Source organism: Carassius carassius, chromosome 46, assembly GCF_963082965.1.
Source record: "Carassius carassius chromosome 46, fCarCar2.1, whole genome shotgun sequence".
NCBI classification, from domain to species: Eukaryota; Metazoa; Chordata; class Actinopteri; order Cypriniformes; family Cyprinidae; genus Carassius; species Carassius carassius.
Genome location: NC_081800.1, coordinates 19,507,681 through 19,528,493, shown reverse-complemented (window position 1 = coordinate 19,528,493; position 20,813 = coordinate 19,507,681). Strand labels below are relative to the sequence as shown.

At 39.0% G+C, this 20,813-nt stretch overlaps 2 protein-coding genes across 2 annotated transcripts in view; one reads left to right on the top strand and one right to left on the bottom strand.

Moving 5' to 3' along the window:
* LOC132129196 (armadillo repeat-containing protein 1-like) overlaps positions 1 to 20,813 on the bottom strand; it is a 428,278-nt gene that overhangs the window by 192,318 nt on the left and 215,147 nt on the right. The window lies entirely within an intron of this gene.
* Positions 17,684 to 20,813, top strand: part of LOC132129267 (eyes absent homolog 4-like) — a 35,540-nt gene continuing 32,410 nt past the window's right edge. The window contains exons 1-2 of the mRNA XM_059540782.1: positions 17,684 to 17,792; positions 18,085 to 18,192. The gene's annotated coding sequence lies outside the window, so the exon portion shown is untranslated. The remainder of the gene's footprint in view (positions 17,793 to 18,084; positions 18,193 to 20,813) is intronic.

Genomic DNA, 20,813 nt, shown 5'->3' with positions numbered 1-20,813 from the left:
TCAGATGCTCAGCGCGTGCGGCAGGGAACTGAACGACTCATTCAAACTGATTCATGAACCAATTCACTCGTTTGCCAATTAGTTTGATCAAGCCTTTGAACAGAATTGACTCAAAAGAATGAATCATTCGCGAATGGGCATCGCTCATTGCCCAGAGAAAAGTAGACGGCGCGTTTGGAATAAACTGAAGCATTTATAACATTTATTGCATTAAGATAAAGTAACGAGAGGAGCGTCGCCCACAGTAACGAAGTAAAAGTACAGATTTTCCCCCCAAAATTTACTCAAGTAAGAGTATAAAGTACCCATCTTTAAATATACTCCGAAAAGTATTAGTTACCCCAAATAATTACTCAAGTAAATGTAACGAAGTAAATGCAACTCGTTACTACCCACCTCTGTTAGTGTTGTTATTTAAATTACTCTTTCCTGTTGTTTTTTTTTTCATTTTTTTCTATTTTTTATGCAAATGCAAGACTTTGAGTTTAACTCTTTAAGTATTTTATCATTAAACACTCGTGGCTTGAGAGATCTCACTAAAAGAAAAGCCTTATTCTTATACTGTAGAAGAACGAATGCTGACTTAATACTGTTACAAGAAACTCATTACTGTGAGAGTGTTGTTCATTTTTGGAAATCACAGTGGGGTGACAAGGCCTACTTTACTATTATCTGTACTTTGTGTGATTATTTTCATATCGCAGATGCATGGCGCTATTATCATCCTGATGTAAAGGAATATACTTGGAGCAATAACTTGTTGTCCTCTAAATCTAGAATAGACTTTTTTTTTATTTCTCAACAGTTACTGCAATATGTGTCTGATGTCAGTCACCAATCTGCTCCTTTCTCTGACCATTTAGTAATTAAGATGATTTTGCAGACTAAACACAGGGAGAGTACTGTCCGTGGTTACTGGAAATCGAATAATAATCTGCTAAAAGACAAAATTTTTAATGTTCAAATCAAGGAATTAGTTAAAGGATTTTTTTCAAATGATGAATTTGAGTCTCATGGTGCTAAATGGGAGTATTTTAAATATAAAGCAAGATTATTAGCAATTAGAAGATCTAAAACTTAAAAAATGGTTAATGCTGATAAGGAAACTGACTTGCTAATTAAAATTAATACCTTAATCAAAAAATCTCTCTGTTATAGAAATTAACCAGTTAAAAACTTTGCAATTGGAATTAGACCATATATATTTAGCAATAGTTAAAGGTGCCTTTGTTAGATCCAGAGCAAGATGGATTGAGGAAGGAGAGAAAAATACGAGCTGCTTCTTCTCACTTGAGAAAAGGAATTTTAAAAGGAAAAGCATCTCTGCATTACAGATTAACAATTCAATTTCTAAACACCCTGAAGAAATTGAGAATTTTGTTAAAAACTTTTATAGGAACCTGTACTCCCCTGATTTACAGGAAAACCAAAGTAAGTCATACCTGCAACAGATAAAGAACTATATACCTCTAATAAGTGATGAATTTAAGTTATCCTGTGAGGCTCCCGTTTCCTTAAATGAAATTAGAGATGCAATAAAATCAATGAAAAAGGGAAAATCACCTGGCTCTGATGGCCTTACTTTAGAATTCTTCATACAGTTTTGGGATTTTTTAGAACAACCTTTTTTCTTAATGCTTCAAGAATGTATAAAAAAATGGTACAATGACTCCTACTATGAAACAAGGGGTGATATCTCTTATCCCCAAACCAGACAAAGACGTAATTATAATTGATAACTGGCGCCCTATCACTCTTCTTAATTTTGATTATAAATTAATTGCTTCCATATTCGCCAAGAGATTAAAACAACATTTACATCACATCATTAATGAAACACAGACTGGATTTATGAAAGGTCGTCATATTAGTTGTAATACTCGACTTGTTCTGGATCTTATTGATTATAGATGAAATCAAGTCTGATGCTATTATCTTATTCCTCGATTTTTATAAGGCCTTCAACACTGTAAAACACCAGTTCGTTATTAACTCTTTAGAGACCTTTGGATTTCCTTCAAAGTTCATAAATATTGTTCAAATGTTGTACAAAGAAATAGATAGTTGAATATTTTTAAATTCACGTACATCACCAAGGTTTCCTATTCTTCGGGGAATACGTCAAGGTTGCCCTTTAAGTCCCTTTTTATTTTTATTTGTTGTAGAAATATTATCCATAGATATTTTGCACAATCATAACTTTGCTGGCCTTGATATCTTTAACAGAGAGATTCGAATTTCACAATTAGCAGATGATACTACTTTATTATTGAAGAATAAACAGCAAGTTTCTCCAGTCTTAACTACAATCAACGATTTCTCTAACGCTTCTGGGCTCAAACTTAATTTAAATAAATGTGAAATTATTTGCTTATTTGACACTGTAGAAAATGAAATTTAAAATATACCTATTAAAAATGAACTTGAATATTTGGGAATTCATATAACAAAATTTAATTAGTAGACAATTTCTGAATTTTTCTCAAAGGCTAATGAAAACAAAATATATTTTTAATAATTGGCTCCAAAGAGATTTATCAATTTTAGGCAGTTTTCTTATCCAAAACAGAAGGATTATCCAGATTTGTGTACCCTTCCCTGTCTTTAGTTGTAGATAATCACACCTCCAAAAATATAGATACAATTTTCCTTGATTTTATTTGGAGCAATAAATCTCACAAATTGAAGAAATATGTTATAGCAAACAAAAGGAGTGATGGGTGATTTGATGATACTAACAATACATTTAAAATTAATTGGTTAAAAAGATGTTTGCTTGGGTCAGATTCTTTTATGGTATTTTATTCCTATTAATATATTTAAGAGGCTTGGTTGTCTCTCTTTTTTGATGAAATGCAACTACTCTACTGGTAAATTACCTATTAAATTGGCTAGATTTCATCAACAAGCATTGTTAGCCTGGAAACTGGTTTACAAACACAACTTTCCCCCCCACAAAGCCATATTATGGAATAATATGGATATTAAAATTAGGAACAGATAAATTTTTTATGATAAATGGTTTGATAAAAACATAATTTTTGTTGCTGATCTTTTCAATTCTAATGGTGATTTGTTATCTTATGAATGCTTTATGAATATCCATCAATGTCCCATTCCGTTTAAAGAATTTAACTCCGTTATAAAGGCGATTCCTGCTGGTTTAATGTGTATAATGAAAGCCTCCCTTTCCTATGAGTCATGCACAAAACAACTCTCGCAGTTATGTTTGGGAGGTGATTCGCTTTTAAGTAAAGAATGTAATAATACATTTATTTGTCAACTTTCTCAATCTCGAAACTCAATTTCTCCAAAAGGGAAGTTTTTTTGGGGGGTTCTAAAATAGCTAATATTAATTGGAGGAAAACATGGTTATTACCATATAAGTAGGCTACTGTATACCGAATAAAGTGAAAGAGGTGCACTTTAAAATTCTGTATAATATATACCCTTGAGATCTTTCATGTACCATGATTAATACTTGATCTGTTGTATTTTTGTTTCTTTTTTTTTTGTATCTTTCCTTTTTTCCATTAGTTCTGTTGACTTTGGATGTATTGTTAATACATTTTATGTAATGTATTCTAAAGAAGAAATAAATTAAAAAAAAAAAACGCAAGTGTGCGTATGGACAAGGCAAAACAATAATTAAACTGAAGGTCCTCAGTATAGCCCTACTTGCAATATAGCGACCATATCCTACAGAGGGCGCTATAATACAGTTTTTCATATTAGATCTAAACTGTGCCAACACGAGTTCAAGGAAAATGTCCATTGGGTGGCAGCAAAACTGAAGACAGGCAACTATAGTATCTCTTACTTCTTTTAGCCGGGCTTTCCAAGATAATCGTGCATATATATGTATCTACATACCTGTTATGAAATTAATCATTTCAAAAATAGAAAAACCCATTCAAACTAGCTGTAAAGTCACACTCCAAAAAAACATAAGAGAATCTGAATTACATGTTTGTAGATAAACCACCCTCCACAGCCTAGTCCCCACAGCTGTGTCTGTATAAGTAGTGTGTTGGTAATGCATTTGTGTGTGGCTGTATCTGGTTATTCAAGGCTAAACTACTTCTATTTAAGTGAAATTGACCAGCTTCTCAACTGCCCTCACCACCATAAGCAAAGACTAAAGAGCTTTAAACATTAAAAACGCACAAAGACTGTCCTTCATCTCATAAGAATTTTATTAGAAGTGTCATTTAAATTGAAGTGTGTGTATGTGTGTATTTTGACTCATTTGGATAAGTGTGCAGCCAGGGGTTGATCATAGTCTTGTAAACTCTGCCATGATGAAAGTGTAGCGAATAAATGGCTCAAAGTATCACACAGGGTCAATGTTACAGCAACACGACCATGAGCACGCGCATGTACAGGGTGTGAAATGTTTGTCCAGGTGGGGGTGATTACTGAGTGGTGCGGTAGAAGAGCAAGTCACTGCAGATCCTGTCCTTTGAGAATAAGCAGGTGTTTTTAAATGTATGGTAGATTAAAAAAATTGTTTGGACTTGTACCTCATTGTCTTTAAAAATACAAAATATTAGAGTTTACAGTGAGGAATATGAAAATGAAAGTGAATGGTGACAAATTTAAGAGGATTTAAAAGCAGAAATTTGATTCTTATAATTTTATAAAATTGCTTACATCAAGTTTTCTGTGTATTATTTGAGTTGTTAAGTTGTTCACGTAAACACTTTTGGTTTAAATCTTGATTAAAGAAGTCGTGGCCTAATGGTTAGAGAGTCAGACTCGCAATCAAAGGGTTGTGAGTTCGAGTCTTGGGCCGGCAGGAATTGTAGGTGGGGGGAGTGCATGTACAGTGCTCTCTCCACCTTCAATACCAGGACTGAGGTGCCCTTGAGCAAGGCACCGAACCCCCAACTGCTCCCTGGGTTCTGCTGTGTGTGTGCACTTTGGATGGGTTAAAAGCAGAGCATTAATTCCGAGTATGGGTCACCATACTTGGCTGAATGTCACATTCACTTCATCATTTTATCCAAGCATTCACATAATGCTTCTCAAAAAACCTATTTATGTTTAATAAAATGCACCAAATGCACACGATCATCTTTTGCCAGAAATGCTCTGAAAAACAGCAAGGCTAATTCTTCAGGCTTTGCTTTCCTGTTTCTACCTCAGTATCTCCATTAACTGAATACATGATGTTTACAAACCACATATATGCATTATTATACATCTGTATATTATGGACACTATTCTGAATGATGACAGAATACTTCCTAATACATGCTTTTTAAATAATCATTTTGTCAGTGATTACAATGATACCATGCCTCTGTGCCATTATTTTTATCGCTGTGGTATGGATTCTGATGTTCCATTAAATTTGGAACATAAAAAAAACGATATATATATACATTCTTAACCCAGATTTTTTAACCCAGAATATATCCTTTAACCCCTGAATGTTTGTTTGTCTTTTTCATTTCTCTATGTCCAGTCTGCCTGCCTACAATGTTTGTAAAAATGTCTTCATCCAGCACTTTAACAACCACTGCTGTTTGTGCTCCCACTTTCTTTAACTGAAGCTCAGCTGTGTGTGTGCATATGTTATGGTGTGTGCTGCTCTCTGCACAAGCACACACCTTCCTGATAGCCACACGGATCCAATTAAAGCTGGAATTCCCAACCTAAAGACTGGAATCATTCACGTCTCCACCTCTGTGATATTCCAGGGTGTCCCCAACCATGTGCTCTATGTTTGTACGTGTGCATAGAAGCGTCAAGTCTGCATGTGTTTCAAAGTACTTCTGCATAAGCATGCAAACGTGTGTGTGAGGGGAATTCTGAAGATAATTGAGAGCGGGTGAGGTTCCCACTCATCAGCAATGAACGCTGTAATAAGACTGTGTTTGGGCTGAGACAGGGAGAATGTCTGATTTTAGCGTTCCTTTAAACAAAAGTGAACAGTGCTCTCATTCAAAACAGATGGTGAAGGTCAAATCGAGGAAACAGTGACAGGAGTGAGTGAGGGAGAAAGAGCGAGAGACAGACGGAGTGAGAGAGACAAGGTATAAAGGTAAATCAGTAGCAAAACTCGAGAGGTTGAAGATCTGATTGTGAGAACTTCTCATATTAATATTTGTATTTGTAAGTTAAAATTTACACTCACAGCTCTGATGTGAAAACTCGTGTTTTGAATTGGAAGTTGTAGATTAATAGTCACAAATGTGTAGAATGACATTCACACAAAGAAAATGACATACACACATTTTTACGACATATCTACTTTTGCACTTTACTTCAGTTTCGCTGCACAACGTCAAGTCGGCACTTACAACCTCTCAGATCTGGAAGTACAAGTTCAAATCCTAACGCTCTGACTTTTGCTACTCTTTTTGCGGTATTCTGTTGCAAAACTCACTTGTGCACTTGTATATGCAGATGTGAGAGAGCAGAGCTGGGGGCGGGGCTTTGGTGCGAAAGAAGACATTTTATTGGTCGATGCCCGACCAATGAACAACGCCAATTGTTTTCACTGAATATCCTTAGCTTTGACAGGATTTTAAGACACCTCATTCATTTTGCCATTCAGGTATTATCTAGTAGACAAATAATGCAACATATTTTATATGCATATCCCACTGCATATCACTCTACCAGAGTTGCGATATAATGCTGTTTTTATTATTTTTATGTTTTTTAAAAGTAATTTTAACTTCTTCATTGGGTTAAATTCCTAATTTGCTTGTCAGTAATGAACCTTTTTAAATGCAACATTATTATTTTTTTTAAAAATAAAAATCGAGTGTTTAATAATGTCTAAATGTACATTAAACAGCAAAACCTAAAAAATAAGCACTTATGACCAGAAATACTGTTTTGAGCAACTAGAGCTAAATACATGTATTTATTAAACATCAACAAGGCCATCTAGTGTTTAAGCAATGGAATTGCATATGAATATTATCTTTCTGGCCACCAAATGCCTCTAATTTAAAGCGTGCCTCTTTGCACTGGAATTTAAACCTAAATACTACAGTTATTGTAGTATAAATTATAACCATATTAGAAAATGTTATATTTCAAATGGTCATTCATGGATCATAATTATTGCGCATATTATTTAGTACCATGATCTCTTCAAATTACCTAAACAGGACTGAGTTAACATGTAGTACAGTTATTTTATTGGTTAAAAGTTACCCTTAATTGTTTAGTCAAATTTAACTGCCAAGGAGGAGTATGAGAACATAATGCTGTTCCATTTTCCAGTATAAAATGCTATTGTAACGCATAGACATTAGTCAACGTAGTTATCCATGCATAATCAATGCACTTTCTGTGTTACAAATCACTAGAAATCGCTGCAAATTTAATGAAACTGCTGTCTGTCCCAATTTACACATTTTAAGCATATTGACAAAATATTTAGTTTAGTACTATTGACAGCTCCATGAACCAGGTGACCGCGTGGCGGTGAGATCAAAGCATGCTCTCGTACAGCGAGTTTACTCTGCAATATGCAGTGGGATATACATATAAAATATGTTGCATTATTTGTCTACTAGATAATACCTGAATGGCAAAATGAATGAGGTGTCTTAAAATCCTGTCAAAGCTAAGTATATTCAGTGAAACAATTGGCGTTGTTCATTGGTCGGGCATCGACCAATAAAATGTCTTCATTCGCACCAAAGCCCCGCCCCCAGCTCTGCTCTCTCACATCTGCATATACAAGTGCACAAGTGAATTTTGCAACAGAATACAGCAAAAAGAGTAGCAAAAGTCAGAGTGCTAGGATTTGAACTTGTACTTCCAGATCTGAGAGGTTGTAAGTGCCGACTTGGCGTTGTGCAGCGAAACTGAAGTAAAGTGCAAAAGTAAATATGTCGTAAACATGTGTGTATGTCATTTTCTTTGTGTGAATGTCATTCTACACATTTGTGACTATTAATCTACAACTTCCAATTCAAAACACGGGTGTTTTGATCATTGTCTGTGTGTGCAAATTGAAAGATTCAGCTTTTCACATCAGAGCTGTGAGTGTAAATTTTAACTTACAAATAAAAATATTAATATGACAAGTTCTCACAATCAGATCTTCAACCTCTCGAGTTTAGCTACTGATTTACCTCCATAGTGAAGAGAGGGAGGAGGACAACAGATCGAAGAGAGACAGATCGAAGAAGAGCGAGGTAGAGGAGAAGTGAGGTGAGGTAATAAGGGAAAGAGAAAATGAGTGAGAGAATTAGATATCCTTTCCAAAGCAGTGTGAAAAATAAACTCTGGACTTTCTGATTCTTTGAGAGATGGGAATGTTTATCCGCTGTAGGCTACCTGGATAAATGAGAGATATGCCCTTGATTAGTCAATCACTTACTAATCACAAGGTTAAAGTCATGTATATATTTTTTAAGTTTATATTTATAATACATTTTTATAATATATAATTTTTTTATTATTTTTTTACATTATATTTTATTGTAGCCAAAGATTTAGGCTAAACGTTGGCTTGGTATAATAGCTTATTTAGAATTGATGTTTGTATACATTGTAAATGATGTGACATGACTTTGTACAAACTAAATTATCGTTGTTAGTTCCTCGATTGAGTGCTTCAAGTATTCATACTTGGTCCTTTCACTGCGTCTCCGTTTATCCACCCGTGAGGCCACGATGCCCTTCCGGAGCGGCCAAGGATCACTTTTCACGCGACACCGGATAACAGTCTCCCTCCCTCCCGCTATTAATATTTAATCAAGCAGCGCGCCCGCTGCGGACAAATGATTTTTTATTTCTGACTGACGGGCGACCGCGGGCTCGAGTTACACGCGTCGAGCAGCCGGTCATCACAGCCAATGGTTGGACGCGGGAACGAGCCTCGTGTCCCTACTGCGTTCTGGCACAGCGCACATAATCCACGCCAATGCACGCGCTTGCAGCCAAAACCTATCAAGCGTTAAAATGAGCACGATGACGCGACAGTTTCATTAATTCAGGATTATGGAGACTTTTCGTCTAATTTATAAGGATTAAATTATGTCTACTTATTGCCCCTTGCCTGTTCATTGACATTGGAGACATGTAGAGAAATCTTTGAGAGGTAAATTGTCCGTGTTTAAAATTGGCAGCTGACATAAATGGTCTTTATAGCTAAGTCAGGATGGACGCTGTTATATTTTACATAAATAAATGAGGATAGATAGAGGTAAAACGTGTCTTTACTTTCCAACCAACTAGTTAATTTGTGAATGGTGAGGTTCACTATTTCATCTAAATTTATTCTTATTCTTTTGTTCACATTTTTTCAGCAGTCACTGATGAGCAGTTCTTTAATTAGGCTACAGTAGTACACATTAGAAACGGTATTATAATTATCTTGATTTAACTGATGATGTTTTTCACACATTTCCCCACTGGTCAGTTAAACTCCATTTCCCATGATGCCTTGAGAGACACAAAAGGTCACAACTCAAGTCTCCTATTACAAATCAATACTGAGAGTTATTGGCCGGGAACAGTAATTCATTAAGTGCCATATCAGATGCAGCCTAGATTGACACACAACTAAAATACGTCACCAAATCAAATGTTATGGGAAAAATACATATTTGGAAAGTATCTCTTTACAATGACTTGTTCTGATGTACACTCTTAAAAATAACGGTGTTTAAAAGGTTCTTCACAACGATGACATAGAAAAACCATTTTTGGTTTCACAAAGAACCATTCGGTCATATGTTCTTTAAAGGTGCCATGTGCAAAAATTGAGGTAAAAATATACAAAAAATGACCTACACGCATCAAAAGTATGAGAAGAAATAAGGGCGATGATGTCATTAAAAAAATGTCAAGTTATAGTGCTGCAGAGATATCAACCTTAATTAGCAGTAGCATTACTAGCCCCGGCCTGACAGGTGTCGTAATACTAGTTTCGGCCATGGGAGGCGGTATGCGGGCAACATAACCACCAGCCAACCTGCAATACACGAATAACTCGCACGGCTTGTGGGCGTACTTATACCTGATGTCAATCGTGTGGAAAGTACAGCCCACTACTTCATTTCAGTTCAGGGAAGAGAGCTAAAGGATGACTTAAGCCCTTGGCAAGAGATCACCACCCGCTACATGGAAACAACCGCGCTCGGAATCACAAATCAAATCCGATAAGAAAAGGAGCCGAACCAGAGTAAACATCGGCACTGCTTTCAATCGCTGGAGACAACTGATGGACCTGAAAGAAATGAGGTTCGACACCGAACTTGCAACATTTCTTTTGGATTGGTTAGTTAGATGCTGTTAGTATTTCGCTAGAAGTTTGTTTTATATGTTTGTGTATTTTTTTTCGGGAAGTTATAACATAGAAATGTATCGAAGGCTGTTCTATAAATGTGCTAATGTTAGCGATGGCTAACCGTAGCTGCGTTTGATAATTAGCTAGCTATAACTTACCCATTTTTTTATATCATAAGTAACCTGCTCTTTCTAGTCCGTTGGTCTCCATGTCCTCTTTGCTTCGTGGTTTTTCTGTACGTGAGAAAATTGATGTGTTGCATGAAATCATGTGAAAAGAGTCAATTGCGTGTGTCTCACGGTAAATGCTTGAGAGTTGGCAGCTCTGGTTACGTTGGTTGGCGCTAGCTTTGTCAACATCAGCTGTCTGATGTTGACCAATGATGTTGACAGAATGCTGTCTGTCAAATTAATTTAATTCAAATAATGTGTATATACAACTCAATGTAATATGAACAAAACGAATATGAACATATTCACTGGTAAAGGTGAAGGGGAGTAGCTTGAAGATGTCATGTTTCAAAATCACTTGACATCACCCAACGTTCCTCTGGAGGCAAAACGTCCTCTTATAGCAGCGGTTCTCAATGTGTTAACACACCTGATTCAGATAATCAGCTCGTTAGAAATGAACTCCGTGCATGAACTGTTTTTCAAATGTTCATTGCTCCCTACTCTCTGAGCAGGGGAAATCTGTTGAAGTTTACCTCACATCGAAACATTCATTCACTGATTTGTGCTGTGCAGCGTCTTTAAACATGGACAACTGTGACATCATATACCTCTGTAAATCAATACAATTTAAATTCACGTCTTGCACACTTCAATGCACTTTGATTGGAACATATAGCTACGTTCACTTCGAACTGGAATCATGGCTGAATATCCTGTGATGTCCACTTCGCAGGGCACTTATGTTCGAATAGAACAAATGTCTGAAGCACTAAGAGAAACGTTCAAAATGTGCAGAGCAGTGGGGCGCGAGGACTGCAATTAAGAACTGCTGTCTTATAGGCTTCAGCTATGCTCTAGGGTTGTTGTGAAGGTAGGGGCGGAGCATAGAGACTGCCGTTTCTCGTTTGTTACTCTAGAGTAGACCAATTCACTTTATTGAGGCATACTGCCCCCATCTGGTATGGAATGTGGAGTATGACTTGATTTTTTTGCCAGATATGACAGATGGCACCTTTAAAGAACCATCTCTTTGTTGCCTTTTTATAATCTGAAGAACCTTATTTCGCCACAAAAAAAAAAGAAAAAAAAAAAGTAAAACCTTTTGTGAAACAGAAAGGTTCATCAGATATTAAAGGTTCTTTATGGAAATATTTAGAGAAAAAAAATGTTCTATGGAATCGTAAAGCACCTTTATTTTTAAGAGTTTATAATGTCTTGGTTACATATGGTAACCCTCGTTCCCTGAAGGAGAGAACGGAGACGCCACGTCGGTGACCGACGAATATGGGATATCGCTTCGATAGACCAATCTACTTCGTGTGTAAACTAAACGAGCCAATGCACATTGGCATGCAATTATTGCATCCAGCTGCCTCTGATCACTGCGTGAGTATAAGAAGGCAGCAGGTGCAATGCATTCCATGGGACATGGTGTCTCCGTTCCCTCCTTTAGGGAACGAGGGTTACCATACGTAACCGAGACGTTCCCTTTCAGTCGGTCACTCTCGACGCCACATCGGTGACCGACGAATATGGGATCCCTATCAAAGCGCCATGGGTGCTGCCCCTTCCAGTGCCCTGTGCGAGCCGCCTGCGCCCCTATTAGGTGTAGGCCAGAGCTCAGAACAAGTAGCTCCACTCACCGTTGTCAAAGAACTACCTCACTGTGTGAGATTGGATGACACTGACAGACAAAGAGCTTGTCTGAGGTCCTGAAGCTTTGTGTCCTGTCTACGTAGCACCTTAATGCTCGGACGGGACAAAGCAAAGCCAGGGCTGGGTCTGCCTCCTCCAGGGGCAGCGCTTGCAGGTTCACCACTTGGTCTTTGAAGGGTGTAGTGGGAACCTTGGGCACGTAGCCAGGCCGGGGCCTCAGGATTACCTGGGAGTCAGCCGGCCCGAACTCTAGGCACGAATCGTCGACCGAAAATGGATGCAGGTCCCCTACCCTCTTGATGGAGGCCAGTGCAAGCAGGAGCAGAGTTTTCAATGAAAGAAACTTTAGCTCAACTGAATGCAAAGGTTCGAATGGGCCCTGCTGTAGTGATTTAAGCACTAGAGACAGGTCCCAAGAGGGTATACAGGGGGGCCGGATGGATTTAACCTCCTGGCCCCTCGAAGGAACCTGACGATGAGGTCATGCTTACCCAAAGACTTCCCATTCACGGGGTCATGGTATGCAGCAATAGCAGCAACCTTGCTGGGCCAAGTTCTCGACTGCGTCGCCGAAGAGGCCGGTCTGGGACACAGGGGCATTGAGAAACCAGACCTTGTGGGTGTCCCTCATGTCTGCCAGACCCAGCCAGAGATGGCGCTCCTGGACCACTAATGTGGACATCGCACGACCCAGCGGTGACCTTCGTCGCTCGAAGCGCAAGGTCAGTGGCGGTTCGGAGTTCTTCCAGAAGTGCTGGATCATGACCACCCTCGTGCAGGTCCTTCAGTGCCTTAGCCTGGTGCACCTGCAGTAACGCCATAGCGTGTAAGGCGGAAGCAGCTTCCCCGCAAGCCGCATAGGCACTGCTGGTCAGACCAGACGAGTGCCTACAGGCCCAGGAAGGGAGCACCGGGTCTCCACGCCAGGAGGCGGCGGACTTAGGGCACAATTGCATCGCTACCACCCGCTCCACCGACGGGATTCCTGAATACCCCTTCGCTGCACCGCCATCGAGGGTGGTGAGGGAGGAGGAGCCCACCGGCTGGTTTCTGGCAGTAAAAGTTGCTGTCCACGACTTGGTAAGCTCGTCATGCACTTCCGGAAAGAAAGGCACTGGGGTGGGGCGCTGATTACCAGCGCACGCCACCCCGAGAAACCAATCATCCAGCCGCGAGGGTTCGGGACGCGGTGGGGGATTCCACTCGAGCCCTACCCTCTCGGCGGCCCGGGAAAGCATAGCTGCCCCTTCGGGATCTGAATCAGGATTTGCCACCGTCCCAGAGGGTGGTAGTGCAGCCGAATCGTCATCCGACAGCTCTTCCTCCGGTGCTGAGATCGACATCTGGTCGGGGGGTGTTCCACTGGAAACCGCTGGTACGCTCCTTGAAGAGGGCCCAGCGCGTTCCGTGGGTTGCTCTACTGGATCGGAACTGCATTGGCTCGTTTAGTTTACACTCGAAGTAGATTGGTCTATCAAAGCAATATCCCATATTCGTCTGTCACCGACGTGGCGTCGAGAGTGACCAACTGAAAGGGAACCTATTATATCTAATCTAGTATTCAAATGACCATCAGTACTCGCATTCTCTTTAGGTCTGAACATTTTTAAGGTTAAAATGGAAATGTGAGTATCTGACATGAAAATATGATAAAATAAAATATATTGAAATAAAATAAATGATGTACACTATATATTAGCCAAAATATTTATTCATATATTTTAGATATTATTTTATTTCTTAACTCTTCGTTAACTACCTGTTTACTTAAAATAAAACATCACTGTGTGGGGGTTTGTTATTTGCAGCCATATTTCCATTGTCTGGAGGTTTCTAGCTTCAGGCATTGGAATGGCTTATTCTGTCCCATTTCCAAGTTTTCGTTTCACTCACTCTTTCCCTTTTGTTTCTGTTCTTTTCTTTTCTCTGAAGCTGTCTGTTTTTAGGACGGGCCAGGCTGAAAGGAGTTTTTTTAATCAGATCATTTTCTAAGAGAAACTAGAGACGTTCAGGGACCTACGTTTGCCAGAGACACACCGGAGGATTACGGTATGACCCCCCAGGGATGCTCACAATGTGCACACAAACACACACCTACATTCTTAAACGGGCACGAAAACAAATTTGTACAATCAGGAATAAATGTGCTGAAACACAATATTTATAACAATGAGGTTTCTGAGATTATGGGCAATATCATCTGAAGGGGAGAGAGAAACAACAGACATACATCCCTTATAAAAAGCGGCATACATATTGTCTCTCACACACCTGGTGTCCCTGTCCATACCTGTGAGCGTGCTTAGCAGCTGTTGAGGTAGTCAGGGCCGGGATGTCCTGCACCACAGATGGTGTAAGCTTGGTTGAATAAATATAAGTAATGATTTATTATATTTAGACGTATGCATTTGGTCAGAAGCCTAAAGTATTCATGAGTGAGAGGTTATCTCTCTCTATACTTTTTTCAATCCTGAATTTTGAAGTGATGCCAAGTACAAATACTCAGACTGTGTGAGCGTGTATGTGTGTGTGGGTGAAGGGGACGGGATCATTTTACCCCAAAAATGTGGCAGCTACACAAAAGCATCCCATCCGGCTGGACCTGAGGGACCAGAGGAGGGAGGGGTTACCACGGCGATGGCAGAATCCAGGAAACTGGAGATGACATAAAAGAATGCATTAACAGAGACTGAGAGAGAGAAAAGAGAGAGAGGTAATTTCAAGAGGGCAAAAAGAGGTAAAACAAGTTGATCATTTTGAACTGCTGTATGAACGACTGCATGGTTTGTGTGTGAGAGTACATTGTTTGTGCCTGGGATCCCATGCTTTTGGGGCGTGTTTGAAGACACAGTGTGTCAGGTGGAACATTACTTTTGGCACATTCTGAGCTGTTAGAAGCAAATAATAAAAAGATGCACATAAACATAATAGCTTCAGATTAAAACATGCAGTGTGTGAATATGTATGAGTGATGTGTGGCTTAGGGATTGTTGTCAACTTCAAGTATTGTTGCTGTCTCTTATTTATACTGTAATCTAAGAGGAATTTGTTCTGAAAATAAAAATCTGAATTATTAAAGGGATAATTCACACAAAAAAAAATTAATTCTGTTATAACTTACTCACCCTTGTGTAGTTCTGTCCTCTGTGGTCTCTGGGATATTTTGTGTTTTTCAAAATATCTTTTTGTGTTCCAGATAAGAAAGGACATCATGCAGGTTTTTAAGGACATGAAGGGTAATAAATGTTCATGTTTGGGTGAAATGACCCTTTAAGTCTTATACATTTCACTTACTGCATGACAATAATATTCATAAAATGTAATAAAAATAAAATTTACTCCGTTTTTTTACACTCTCTCTCACTCTTAAAGCATAAAAGAAACCAGAACTTCTATTAGCTAATGAAAAAATCATTAGCACTCTCTTGATAACATAAGCTTTGACCCCCTGAATCAAGGATATGGATTGGTCTTTGTCAGCCAGGTTCAGGTCACACTTGTCCAGATGCAGCCTAGTTAAAGAAGTGAAGGCATTATTTGAAATATGAGCCTGTGCATCAACTGCCTCACTGGGGTTAAAATAGCCAACTATGTAATTATTAGCACACTTGACCATCACAGTAGCCTTTGGATAACAATTGGGTTTTTTCCAAATGTAAATATCTTTTTTTTTATGTTAAGCTTAAATGGCTTGAATAGTGGAGATTTTCATATTGTTTGTCTGATGTTAAGTAACTGATGGGCTAATAGTTAAACTATTTGTACACGATTCTCAAGTAATCATTTTTAAGGAATCTGTTTTGTTACCATATGAACATAAAGGGACCAAACAAAATCACAAAAATAATGATGGTTTCAAACAGAATTTGCACTCCCTCATCTACCACAATGTTGTAAAGTTATTAAAGGCGTTTGGCAATAATTGAGAATACATTTGTTTTAGCAGAAGTAAAATGTATTCTAATATGAATTGGTTTGTTCAGTTGGTTTCCGTGATCTCAACTGGTTAACAAAATCACTAATTTATTGCATCAACACTCATTCTGTTCTCTGGAGTCTTCCACTGAAAAATGACAAAATGTCCATGGAAGCCATAGTTTCCACCAACATACAAAAAAAAGTTACTAAAGTTCTTACTTTTACTGTAAAACCAAAAGAATAATAGTCAGTATCTCTTACAAAAGCTTTCAAAAGTTTTATGTCTTCGTCATTTTTTTTTTTTTGATGACAAAGTTACCCCATTTTTATGAATAACAATAACTGTATAAACTATGGTATTTTAAAGGAAAATATGGTTGCATGGTGCATTTTTGGGCATGGGTCATGCTGCATACCATGGCTTTTTTTGGTGGTAAAATACATTTGAGTTAAATACTGCTTGTATGACCATTTTTTATTAGTTTCCATCTAAAGTTATTTATCCCAAAGTTTCCTTACAGTACAGTAACATAAAACTTGAACTGAATAATAAAAAAAGATCTGTTTTGAAAGAACAATCAGACATCACTAGTTTGTAGTTAAGGTTATCAATTAAATCGGTACATGTACCAGAAAAGTGCTGACAGAGTAACTTCCTCTCTGGTTTGTGTGTCAATGCTGTCACCAATACTGGGGAATTGGTTTTGTGTATGTATGTGTGTTTAGATATATGTGTGCTAGTCAGGGAGAGGGCAGTATGGGTTTTTGTATTTAAAATGGTAAATTAGCAGATTCCAACCCTCCCAGAAAAACTTCCCTTTGTTTAAATCTTAATGTCATCATAAATTAAAGGGTTGATATCCTCCATTTCACATTCTAGTTTTTTTAAGTCTCTTTCTCTTTTGTCTTTACTCTTTCATACACAAAAACACACCCACATATGAGAAACATAGGAAATTAATTCAGGTGTCAGAGCCCAGCAGGGTTGGTTGGTAGACGGTGACTAGTTAAACATTTGGTCAGTCAAAGAGAGTTACAGATCTCTGTTTAATAAAGGATACTGACTAACAGAACCAATCTTCAAATACAGATAAACAGTGTACTGCCTCTCAGAATAAATAAAGTGACAAACACCAAACCCCCCCCCCCCCCCCCCCATTTTTTTTTACTTGCACAATGTCCCTCTAGGCTGTCAGGGTAATTCTGAAGAAGAGCCAAGTTACTTTCATTTTGGAAAAGTATGACTGCCTTGTAAAAAATGTGTAAAAAAAGAAAGGTGAGTTTGTATTAACCCCTAGTCAAGAGTTAACAAAACATCTGGAGAAGTCTTTTTTTAAAGTTTTGATCAAATAAAAATTGTTTTGCTGTGTTGATTAATCAGAGCACTATTTAACACTGTTTATACTTAATGTTATATATAATCATGATTCACAGTTTCCAACTTTGTACAGCAAAAAAGCCAGTAAGGCATACAAAAGCTGATCATGATACAAAGCTGATTCCAAAATTTGTGCAATCAGAGTCCTTGTACATTTTAGTCAGACTGATTAATTGAGGGCTCTGGCTTCTTCTCAGTTTGGTGTCTCAAGACTCACCAGGCCTGTAATTGTCAATTTACTTTCACAGTGACATTTAACTTTTTTTATGGTCATATTTGCAGGTGCAGATCATTGGTATGAAATGTGTTTTTTTCTGAGCTAGTCGGGCAGACCTGCTCTCTGTCACTGCCATCACTGAACTCTGAAGTTGAGAGTAATTGGGGACCTTTCAAACATGAGGTCATTAGCAGTGGAGATATACTACACCTAGAATCAAAATGAAAACATTTCTGTTGATATTCACGCTGGAAGTTTATAATTAAAGCTCGAAAGGCTAATGAGTTGGATTATTAAGGCATGTTGAAGGAATGTGCCTCTAATGGAAAATAGAAACATGTGAACTGCTCTGTTTTCTCACTCTTTCATGCAGTTATTTTCTGATCATCTCTCTATTAATATACCCCTTAATGTTTATTTCCCCTCATGCGCTCATTAGCAATTATGAAAACTTTGTGCACATTTTTACTCGCAGATCTTGGACAGAAGAGGATCAGGGATTCCAGAAAGAGCCAGAGTTTGAGACCAGCAACTCACATATTATCCTTGGAGATGGCCATTGTTGCCAGGACATCGAAGCCAGGTCCGTAGTCTCAAAGCATGCTGGGAGTTGCATGCATTCCACTGTACCCAAGTCATTTTGGGAGCTGTGGGTAAGATGGGTTCACTGTCTGATCATGACTCATTGGTTAACAAACCATCTAATTCACTTTTAGTTTTTTAGCTCTTCGCCATGACTGCTCGTAAACTTTAAATTGTGGTAGCCCACTAATTTGTATATACTCTGAAGACACGCACATGCTGACTTCAATCACCAGAGAATAGCTCAGTAGTCAGACACAAACTCATGGGATTCTATTGGCAGCCAAATATGTGGTTTTGTTTAGTTCACCAGACTAATCAAGTGGAAAGCATTCATATTCATTAAAATGGCACTATACATGTTGGTCATGTCAGATCATTTCTTGTTCACCTACACAAACATACTAATGCATTACAAAGACATCATTCTCTGGTATATAACCTTTCAGCTACCTTTCAAGAGACATATAAATTGACAGTGTAATTCCAGTGGCAGAGGGTTTCTTCCAATCGCATGACCAGTCAGGATCCAGTCTGGCATGAAGTAATGATCTGGAGTGCTGCTAAGCCATGGAGGTATGTTACTAATTCACTTTATGATACAGTACTTTATTGACTACGCAGTGAGTCACAATTTGACTAAAAACCAAGAAAATTTCCTTTAGAAAAGACCACACTGGCTCCACGCTGTGACTAAAATGGCCGCAAAAGTGACATAAAAAAGGAAAAACCATTAGACCACTAGATTTAAGATCTAGACTAAAATCTAGTCAGTTGGGCAATATTTGTGTGTGTGGTTTTGTTAGATATCAAGTGCATTCCAGTGTTAAAGATATGCCGCAACGAACACAATGCAAGCTTTGACATACTTTTTTCAAACAACAAGCAATATACAACCAGTCAAAGGTTTTAAATAATTATACATTTTTAAATGAGCAATAAAGGATGGAGATGGAAATGTGTTGACTAGTGAGGAGAGTTTGTTGAGAAGATGGAGGGAGTATTTTGAGCAGCTGATGAACGAGGAAAATGAGAGAGAGAGAAGGTTGGATGATGTGGTGTTAGTAAAGCAGGAAGTGGATAGGATTAGTAAGGAGGAAGTGAGAGCAGCAATTAAGAGGATGAAGAGTGGAAAGTCAGTTGGACCAGATGACATACCGGTAGAAGCATGGAGATGTTTAGGAGAGATGGCAGTGGAGTTTTTAACCAGATTGTTTAACAAGATTTTGGAAGGTGAGAGGATGCCTGAGGAATGGAGAAGGAGTGTGCTGGTACCGATCTTTAAGCATAAGGGAGATGTGCAGAACTGCAGTAACTACAGGGGAATTAAGTTGATCAGTCACACCATGAAGTTATGGGAAAGAGTAGTGGAAGCCAGGCTGAGAGAAGAGGTGACCATCTGTGAGCAACAGTATGGTTTCATGCCGAGGAAGAGCACCACAGATGCCATATTTGCTTTGAGAACGTTGATGGAGAAGTATAGAGAAGGACAGAAGGAGCTGCATTGTGTATTTGTGGATCTAGAGAAAGCGTATGACAGAGTGCCAAGAGAGGAGCTGTGGTATTGTATGAGGAAGTCAGGTGTGTCAGAGAAGTATGTGAGGGTGGTGCAGGACATGTATGAGGACAGTGTGACTGCAGTGAAGTGTGCAGTAGGAACGACAGACTGGTTCAAGGTGAAGGTTGGACTGCATCAAGGATCGGCCCTGAGCCCTTTCCTGTTTGCAGTGGTGATGGACAGGTTGACGGACGAGGTCAGACAAGAGTCTCCCTGGACTATGATGTTTGCGGATGATATTGTGATTTGTGGTGAGAGTAGTGAGCGGGTTGAGAAGAGCCTGGAGAGGTGGAGGTACGTGCTGGAGAGGAGGGGAATGAAAGTCAGTAGGAGTAAGACAGAGTACATGTGCGTAAATGAGAGGGAGGGCAGTGGAGTGGTGCGGTTACAGGGTGAAGAGGTGAAGAAGGTGGAGGAGTTCAGGTACCTGGGGTCAACAGTGCAAAGTAATGGAGAGTGTGTTAGGGAAGTGAAGAAAAGAGTGCAGGCAGGGTGGAGTGGGTGGAGAAGAGTGACAGGAGTGATTTGTGATAGTAAAGTATCTGCAAGAATGAAAGGAAAAGTTTATAGGACTGTGGTGAGACCTGCGATGTTGTATGGGTTAGAGACAGTGGCATTGAGTAAAAGGCAGGAGGCGGAGCTGGAGGTAGCAGAGCTGAAGATGTTAAGGTTTTCGTTGGGAGTGACGAGGATGGACAAGATTAGAAATGAGTTTATTAGAGGGACAGCGCATGTTGGACGTTTTGGTGACAAGGTGAGGGAGGCGAGATTGAGATGGTTTGGACATGTGCAGAGGAGGGACATGAATTATATTGGTAGGAGAATGCTGAGGATGGAGCCACCAGGAAGGAGGAAAAGAGGAAGACCAAGGAGGAGGTTCATGGATGTGGTGAGGGAAGACATGCAGGTAGTTGGTGTAAAAGAGGCAGATGTAGAGGACAAGGTGGTATGGAGACGGATGATCCGCTGTGGCGACCCCTAATGGGAGCAGCCGAAAGAAAAAGAAGAAGATACATTTTTAAATGTTGTTGAAAGAATTATCTTATGATCACTGAGGCTGCATT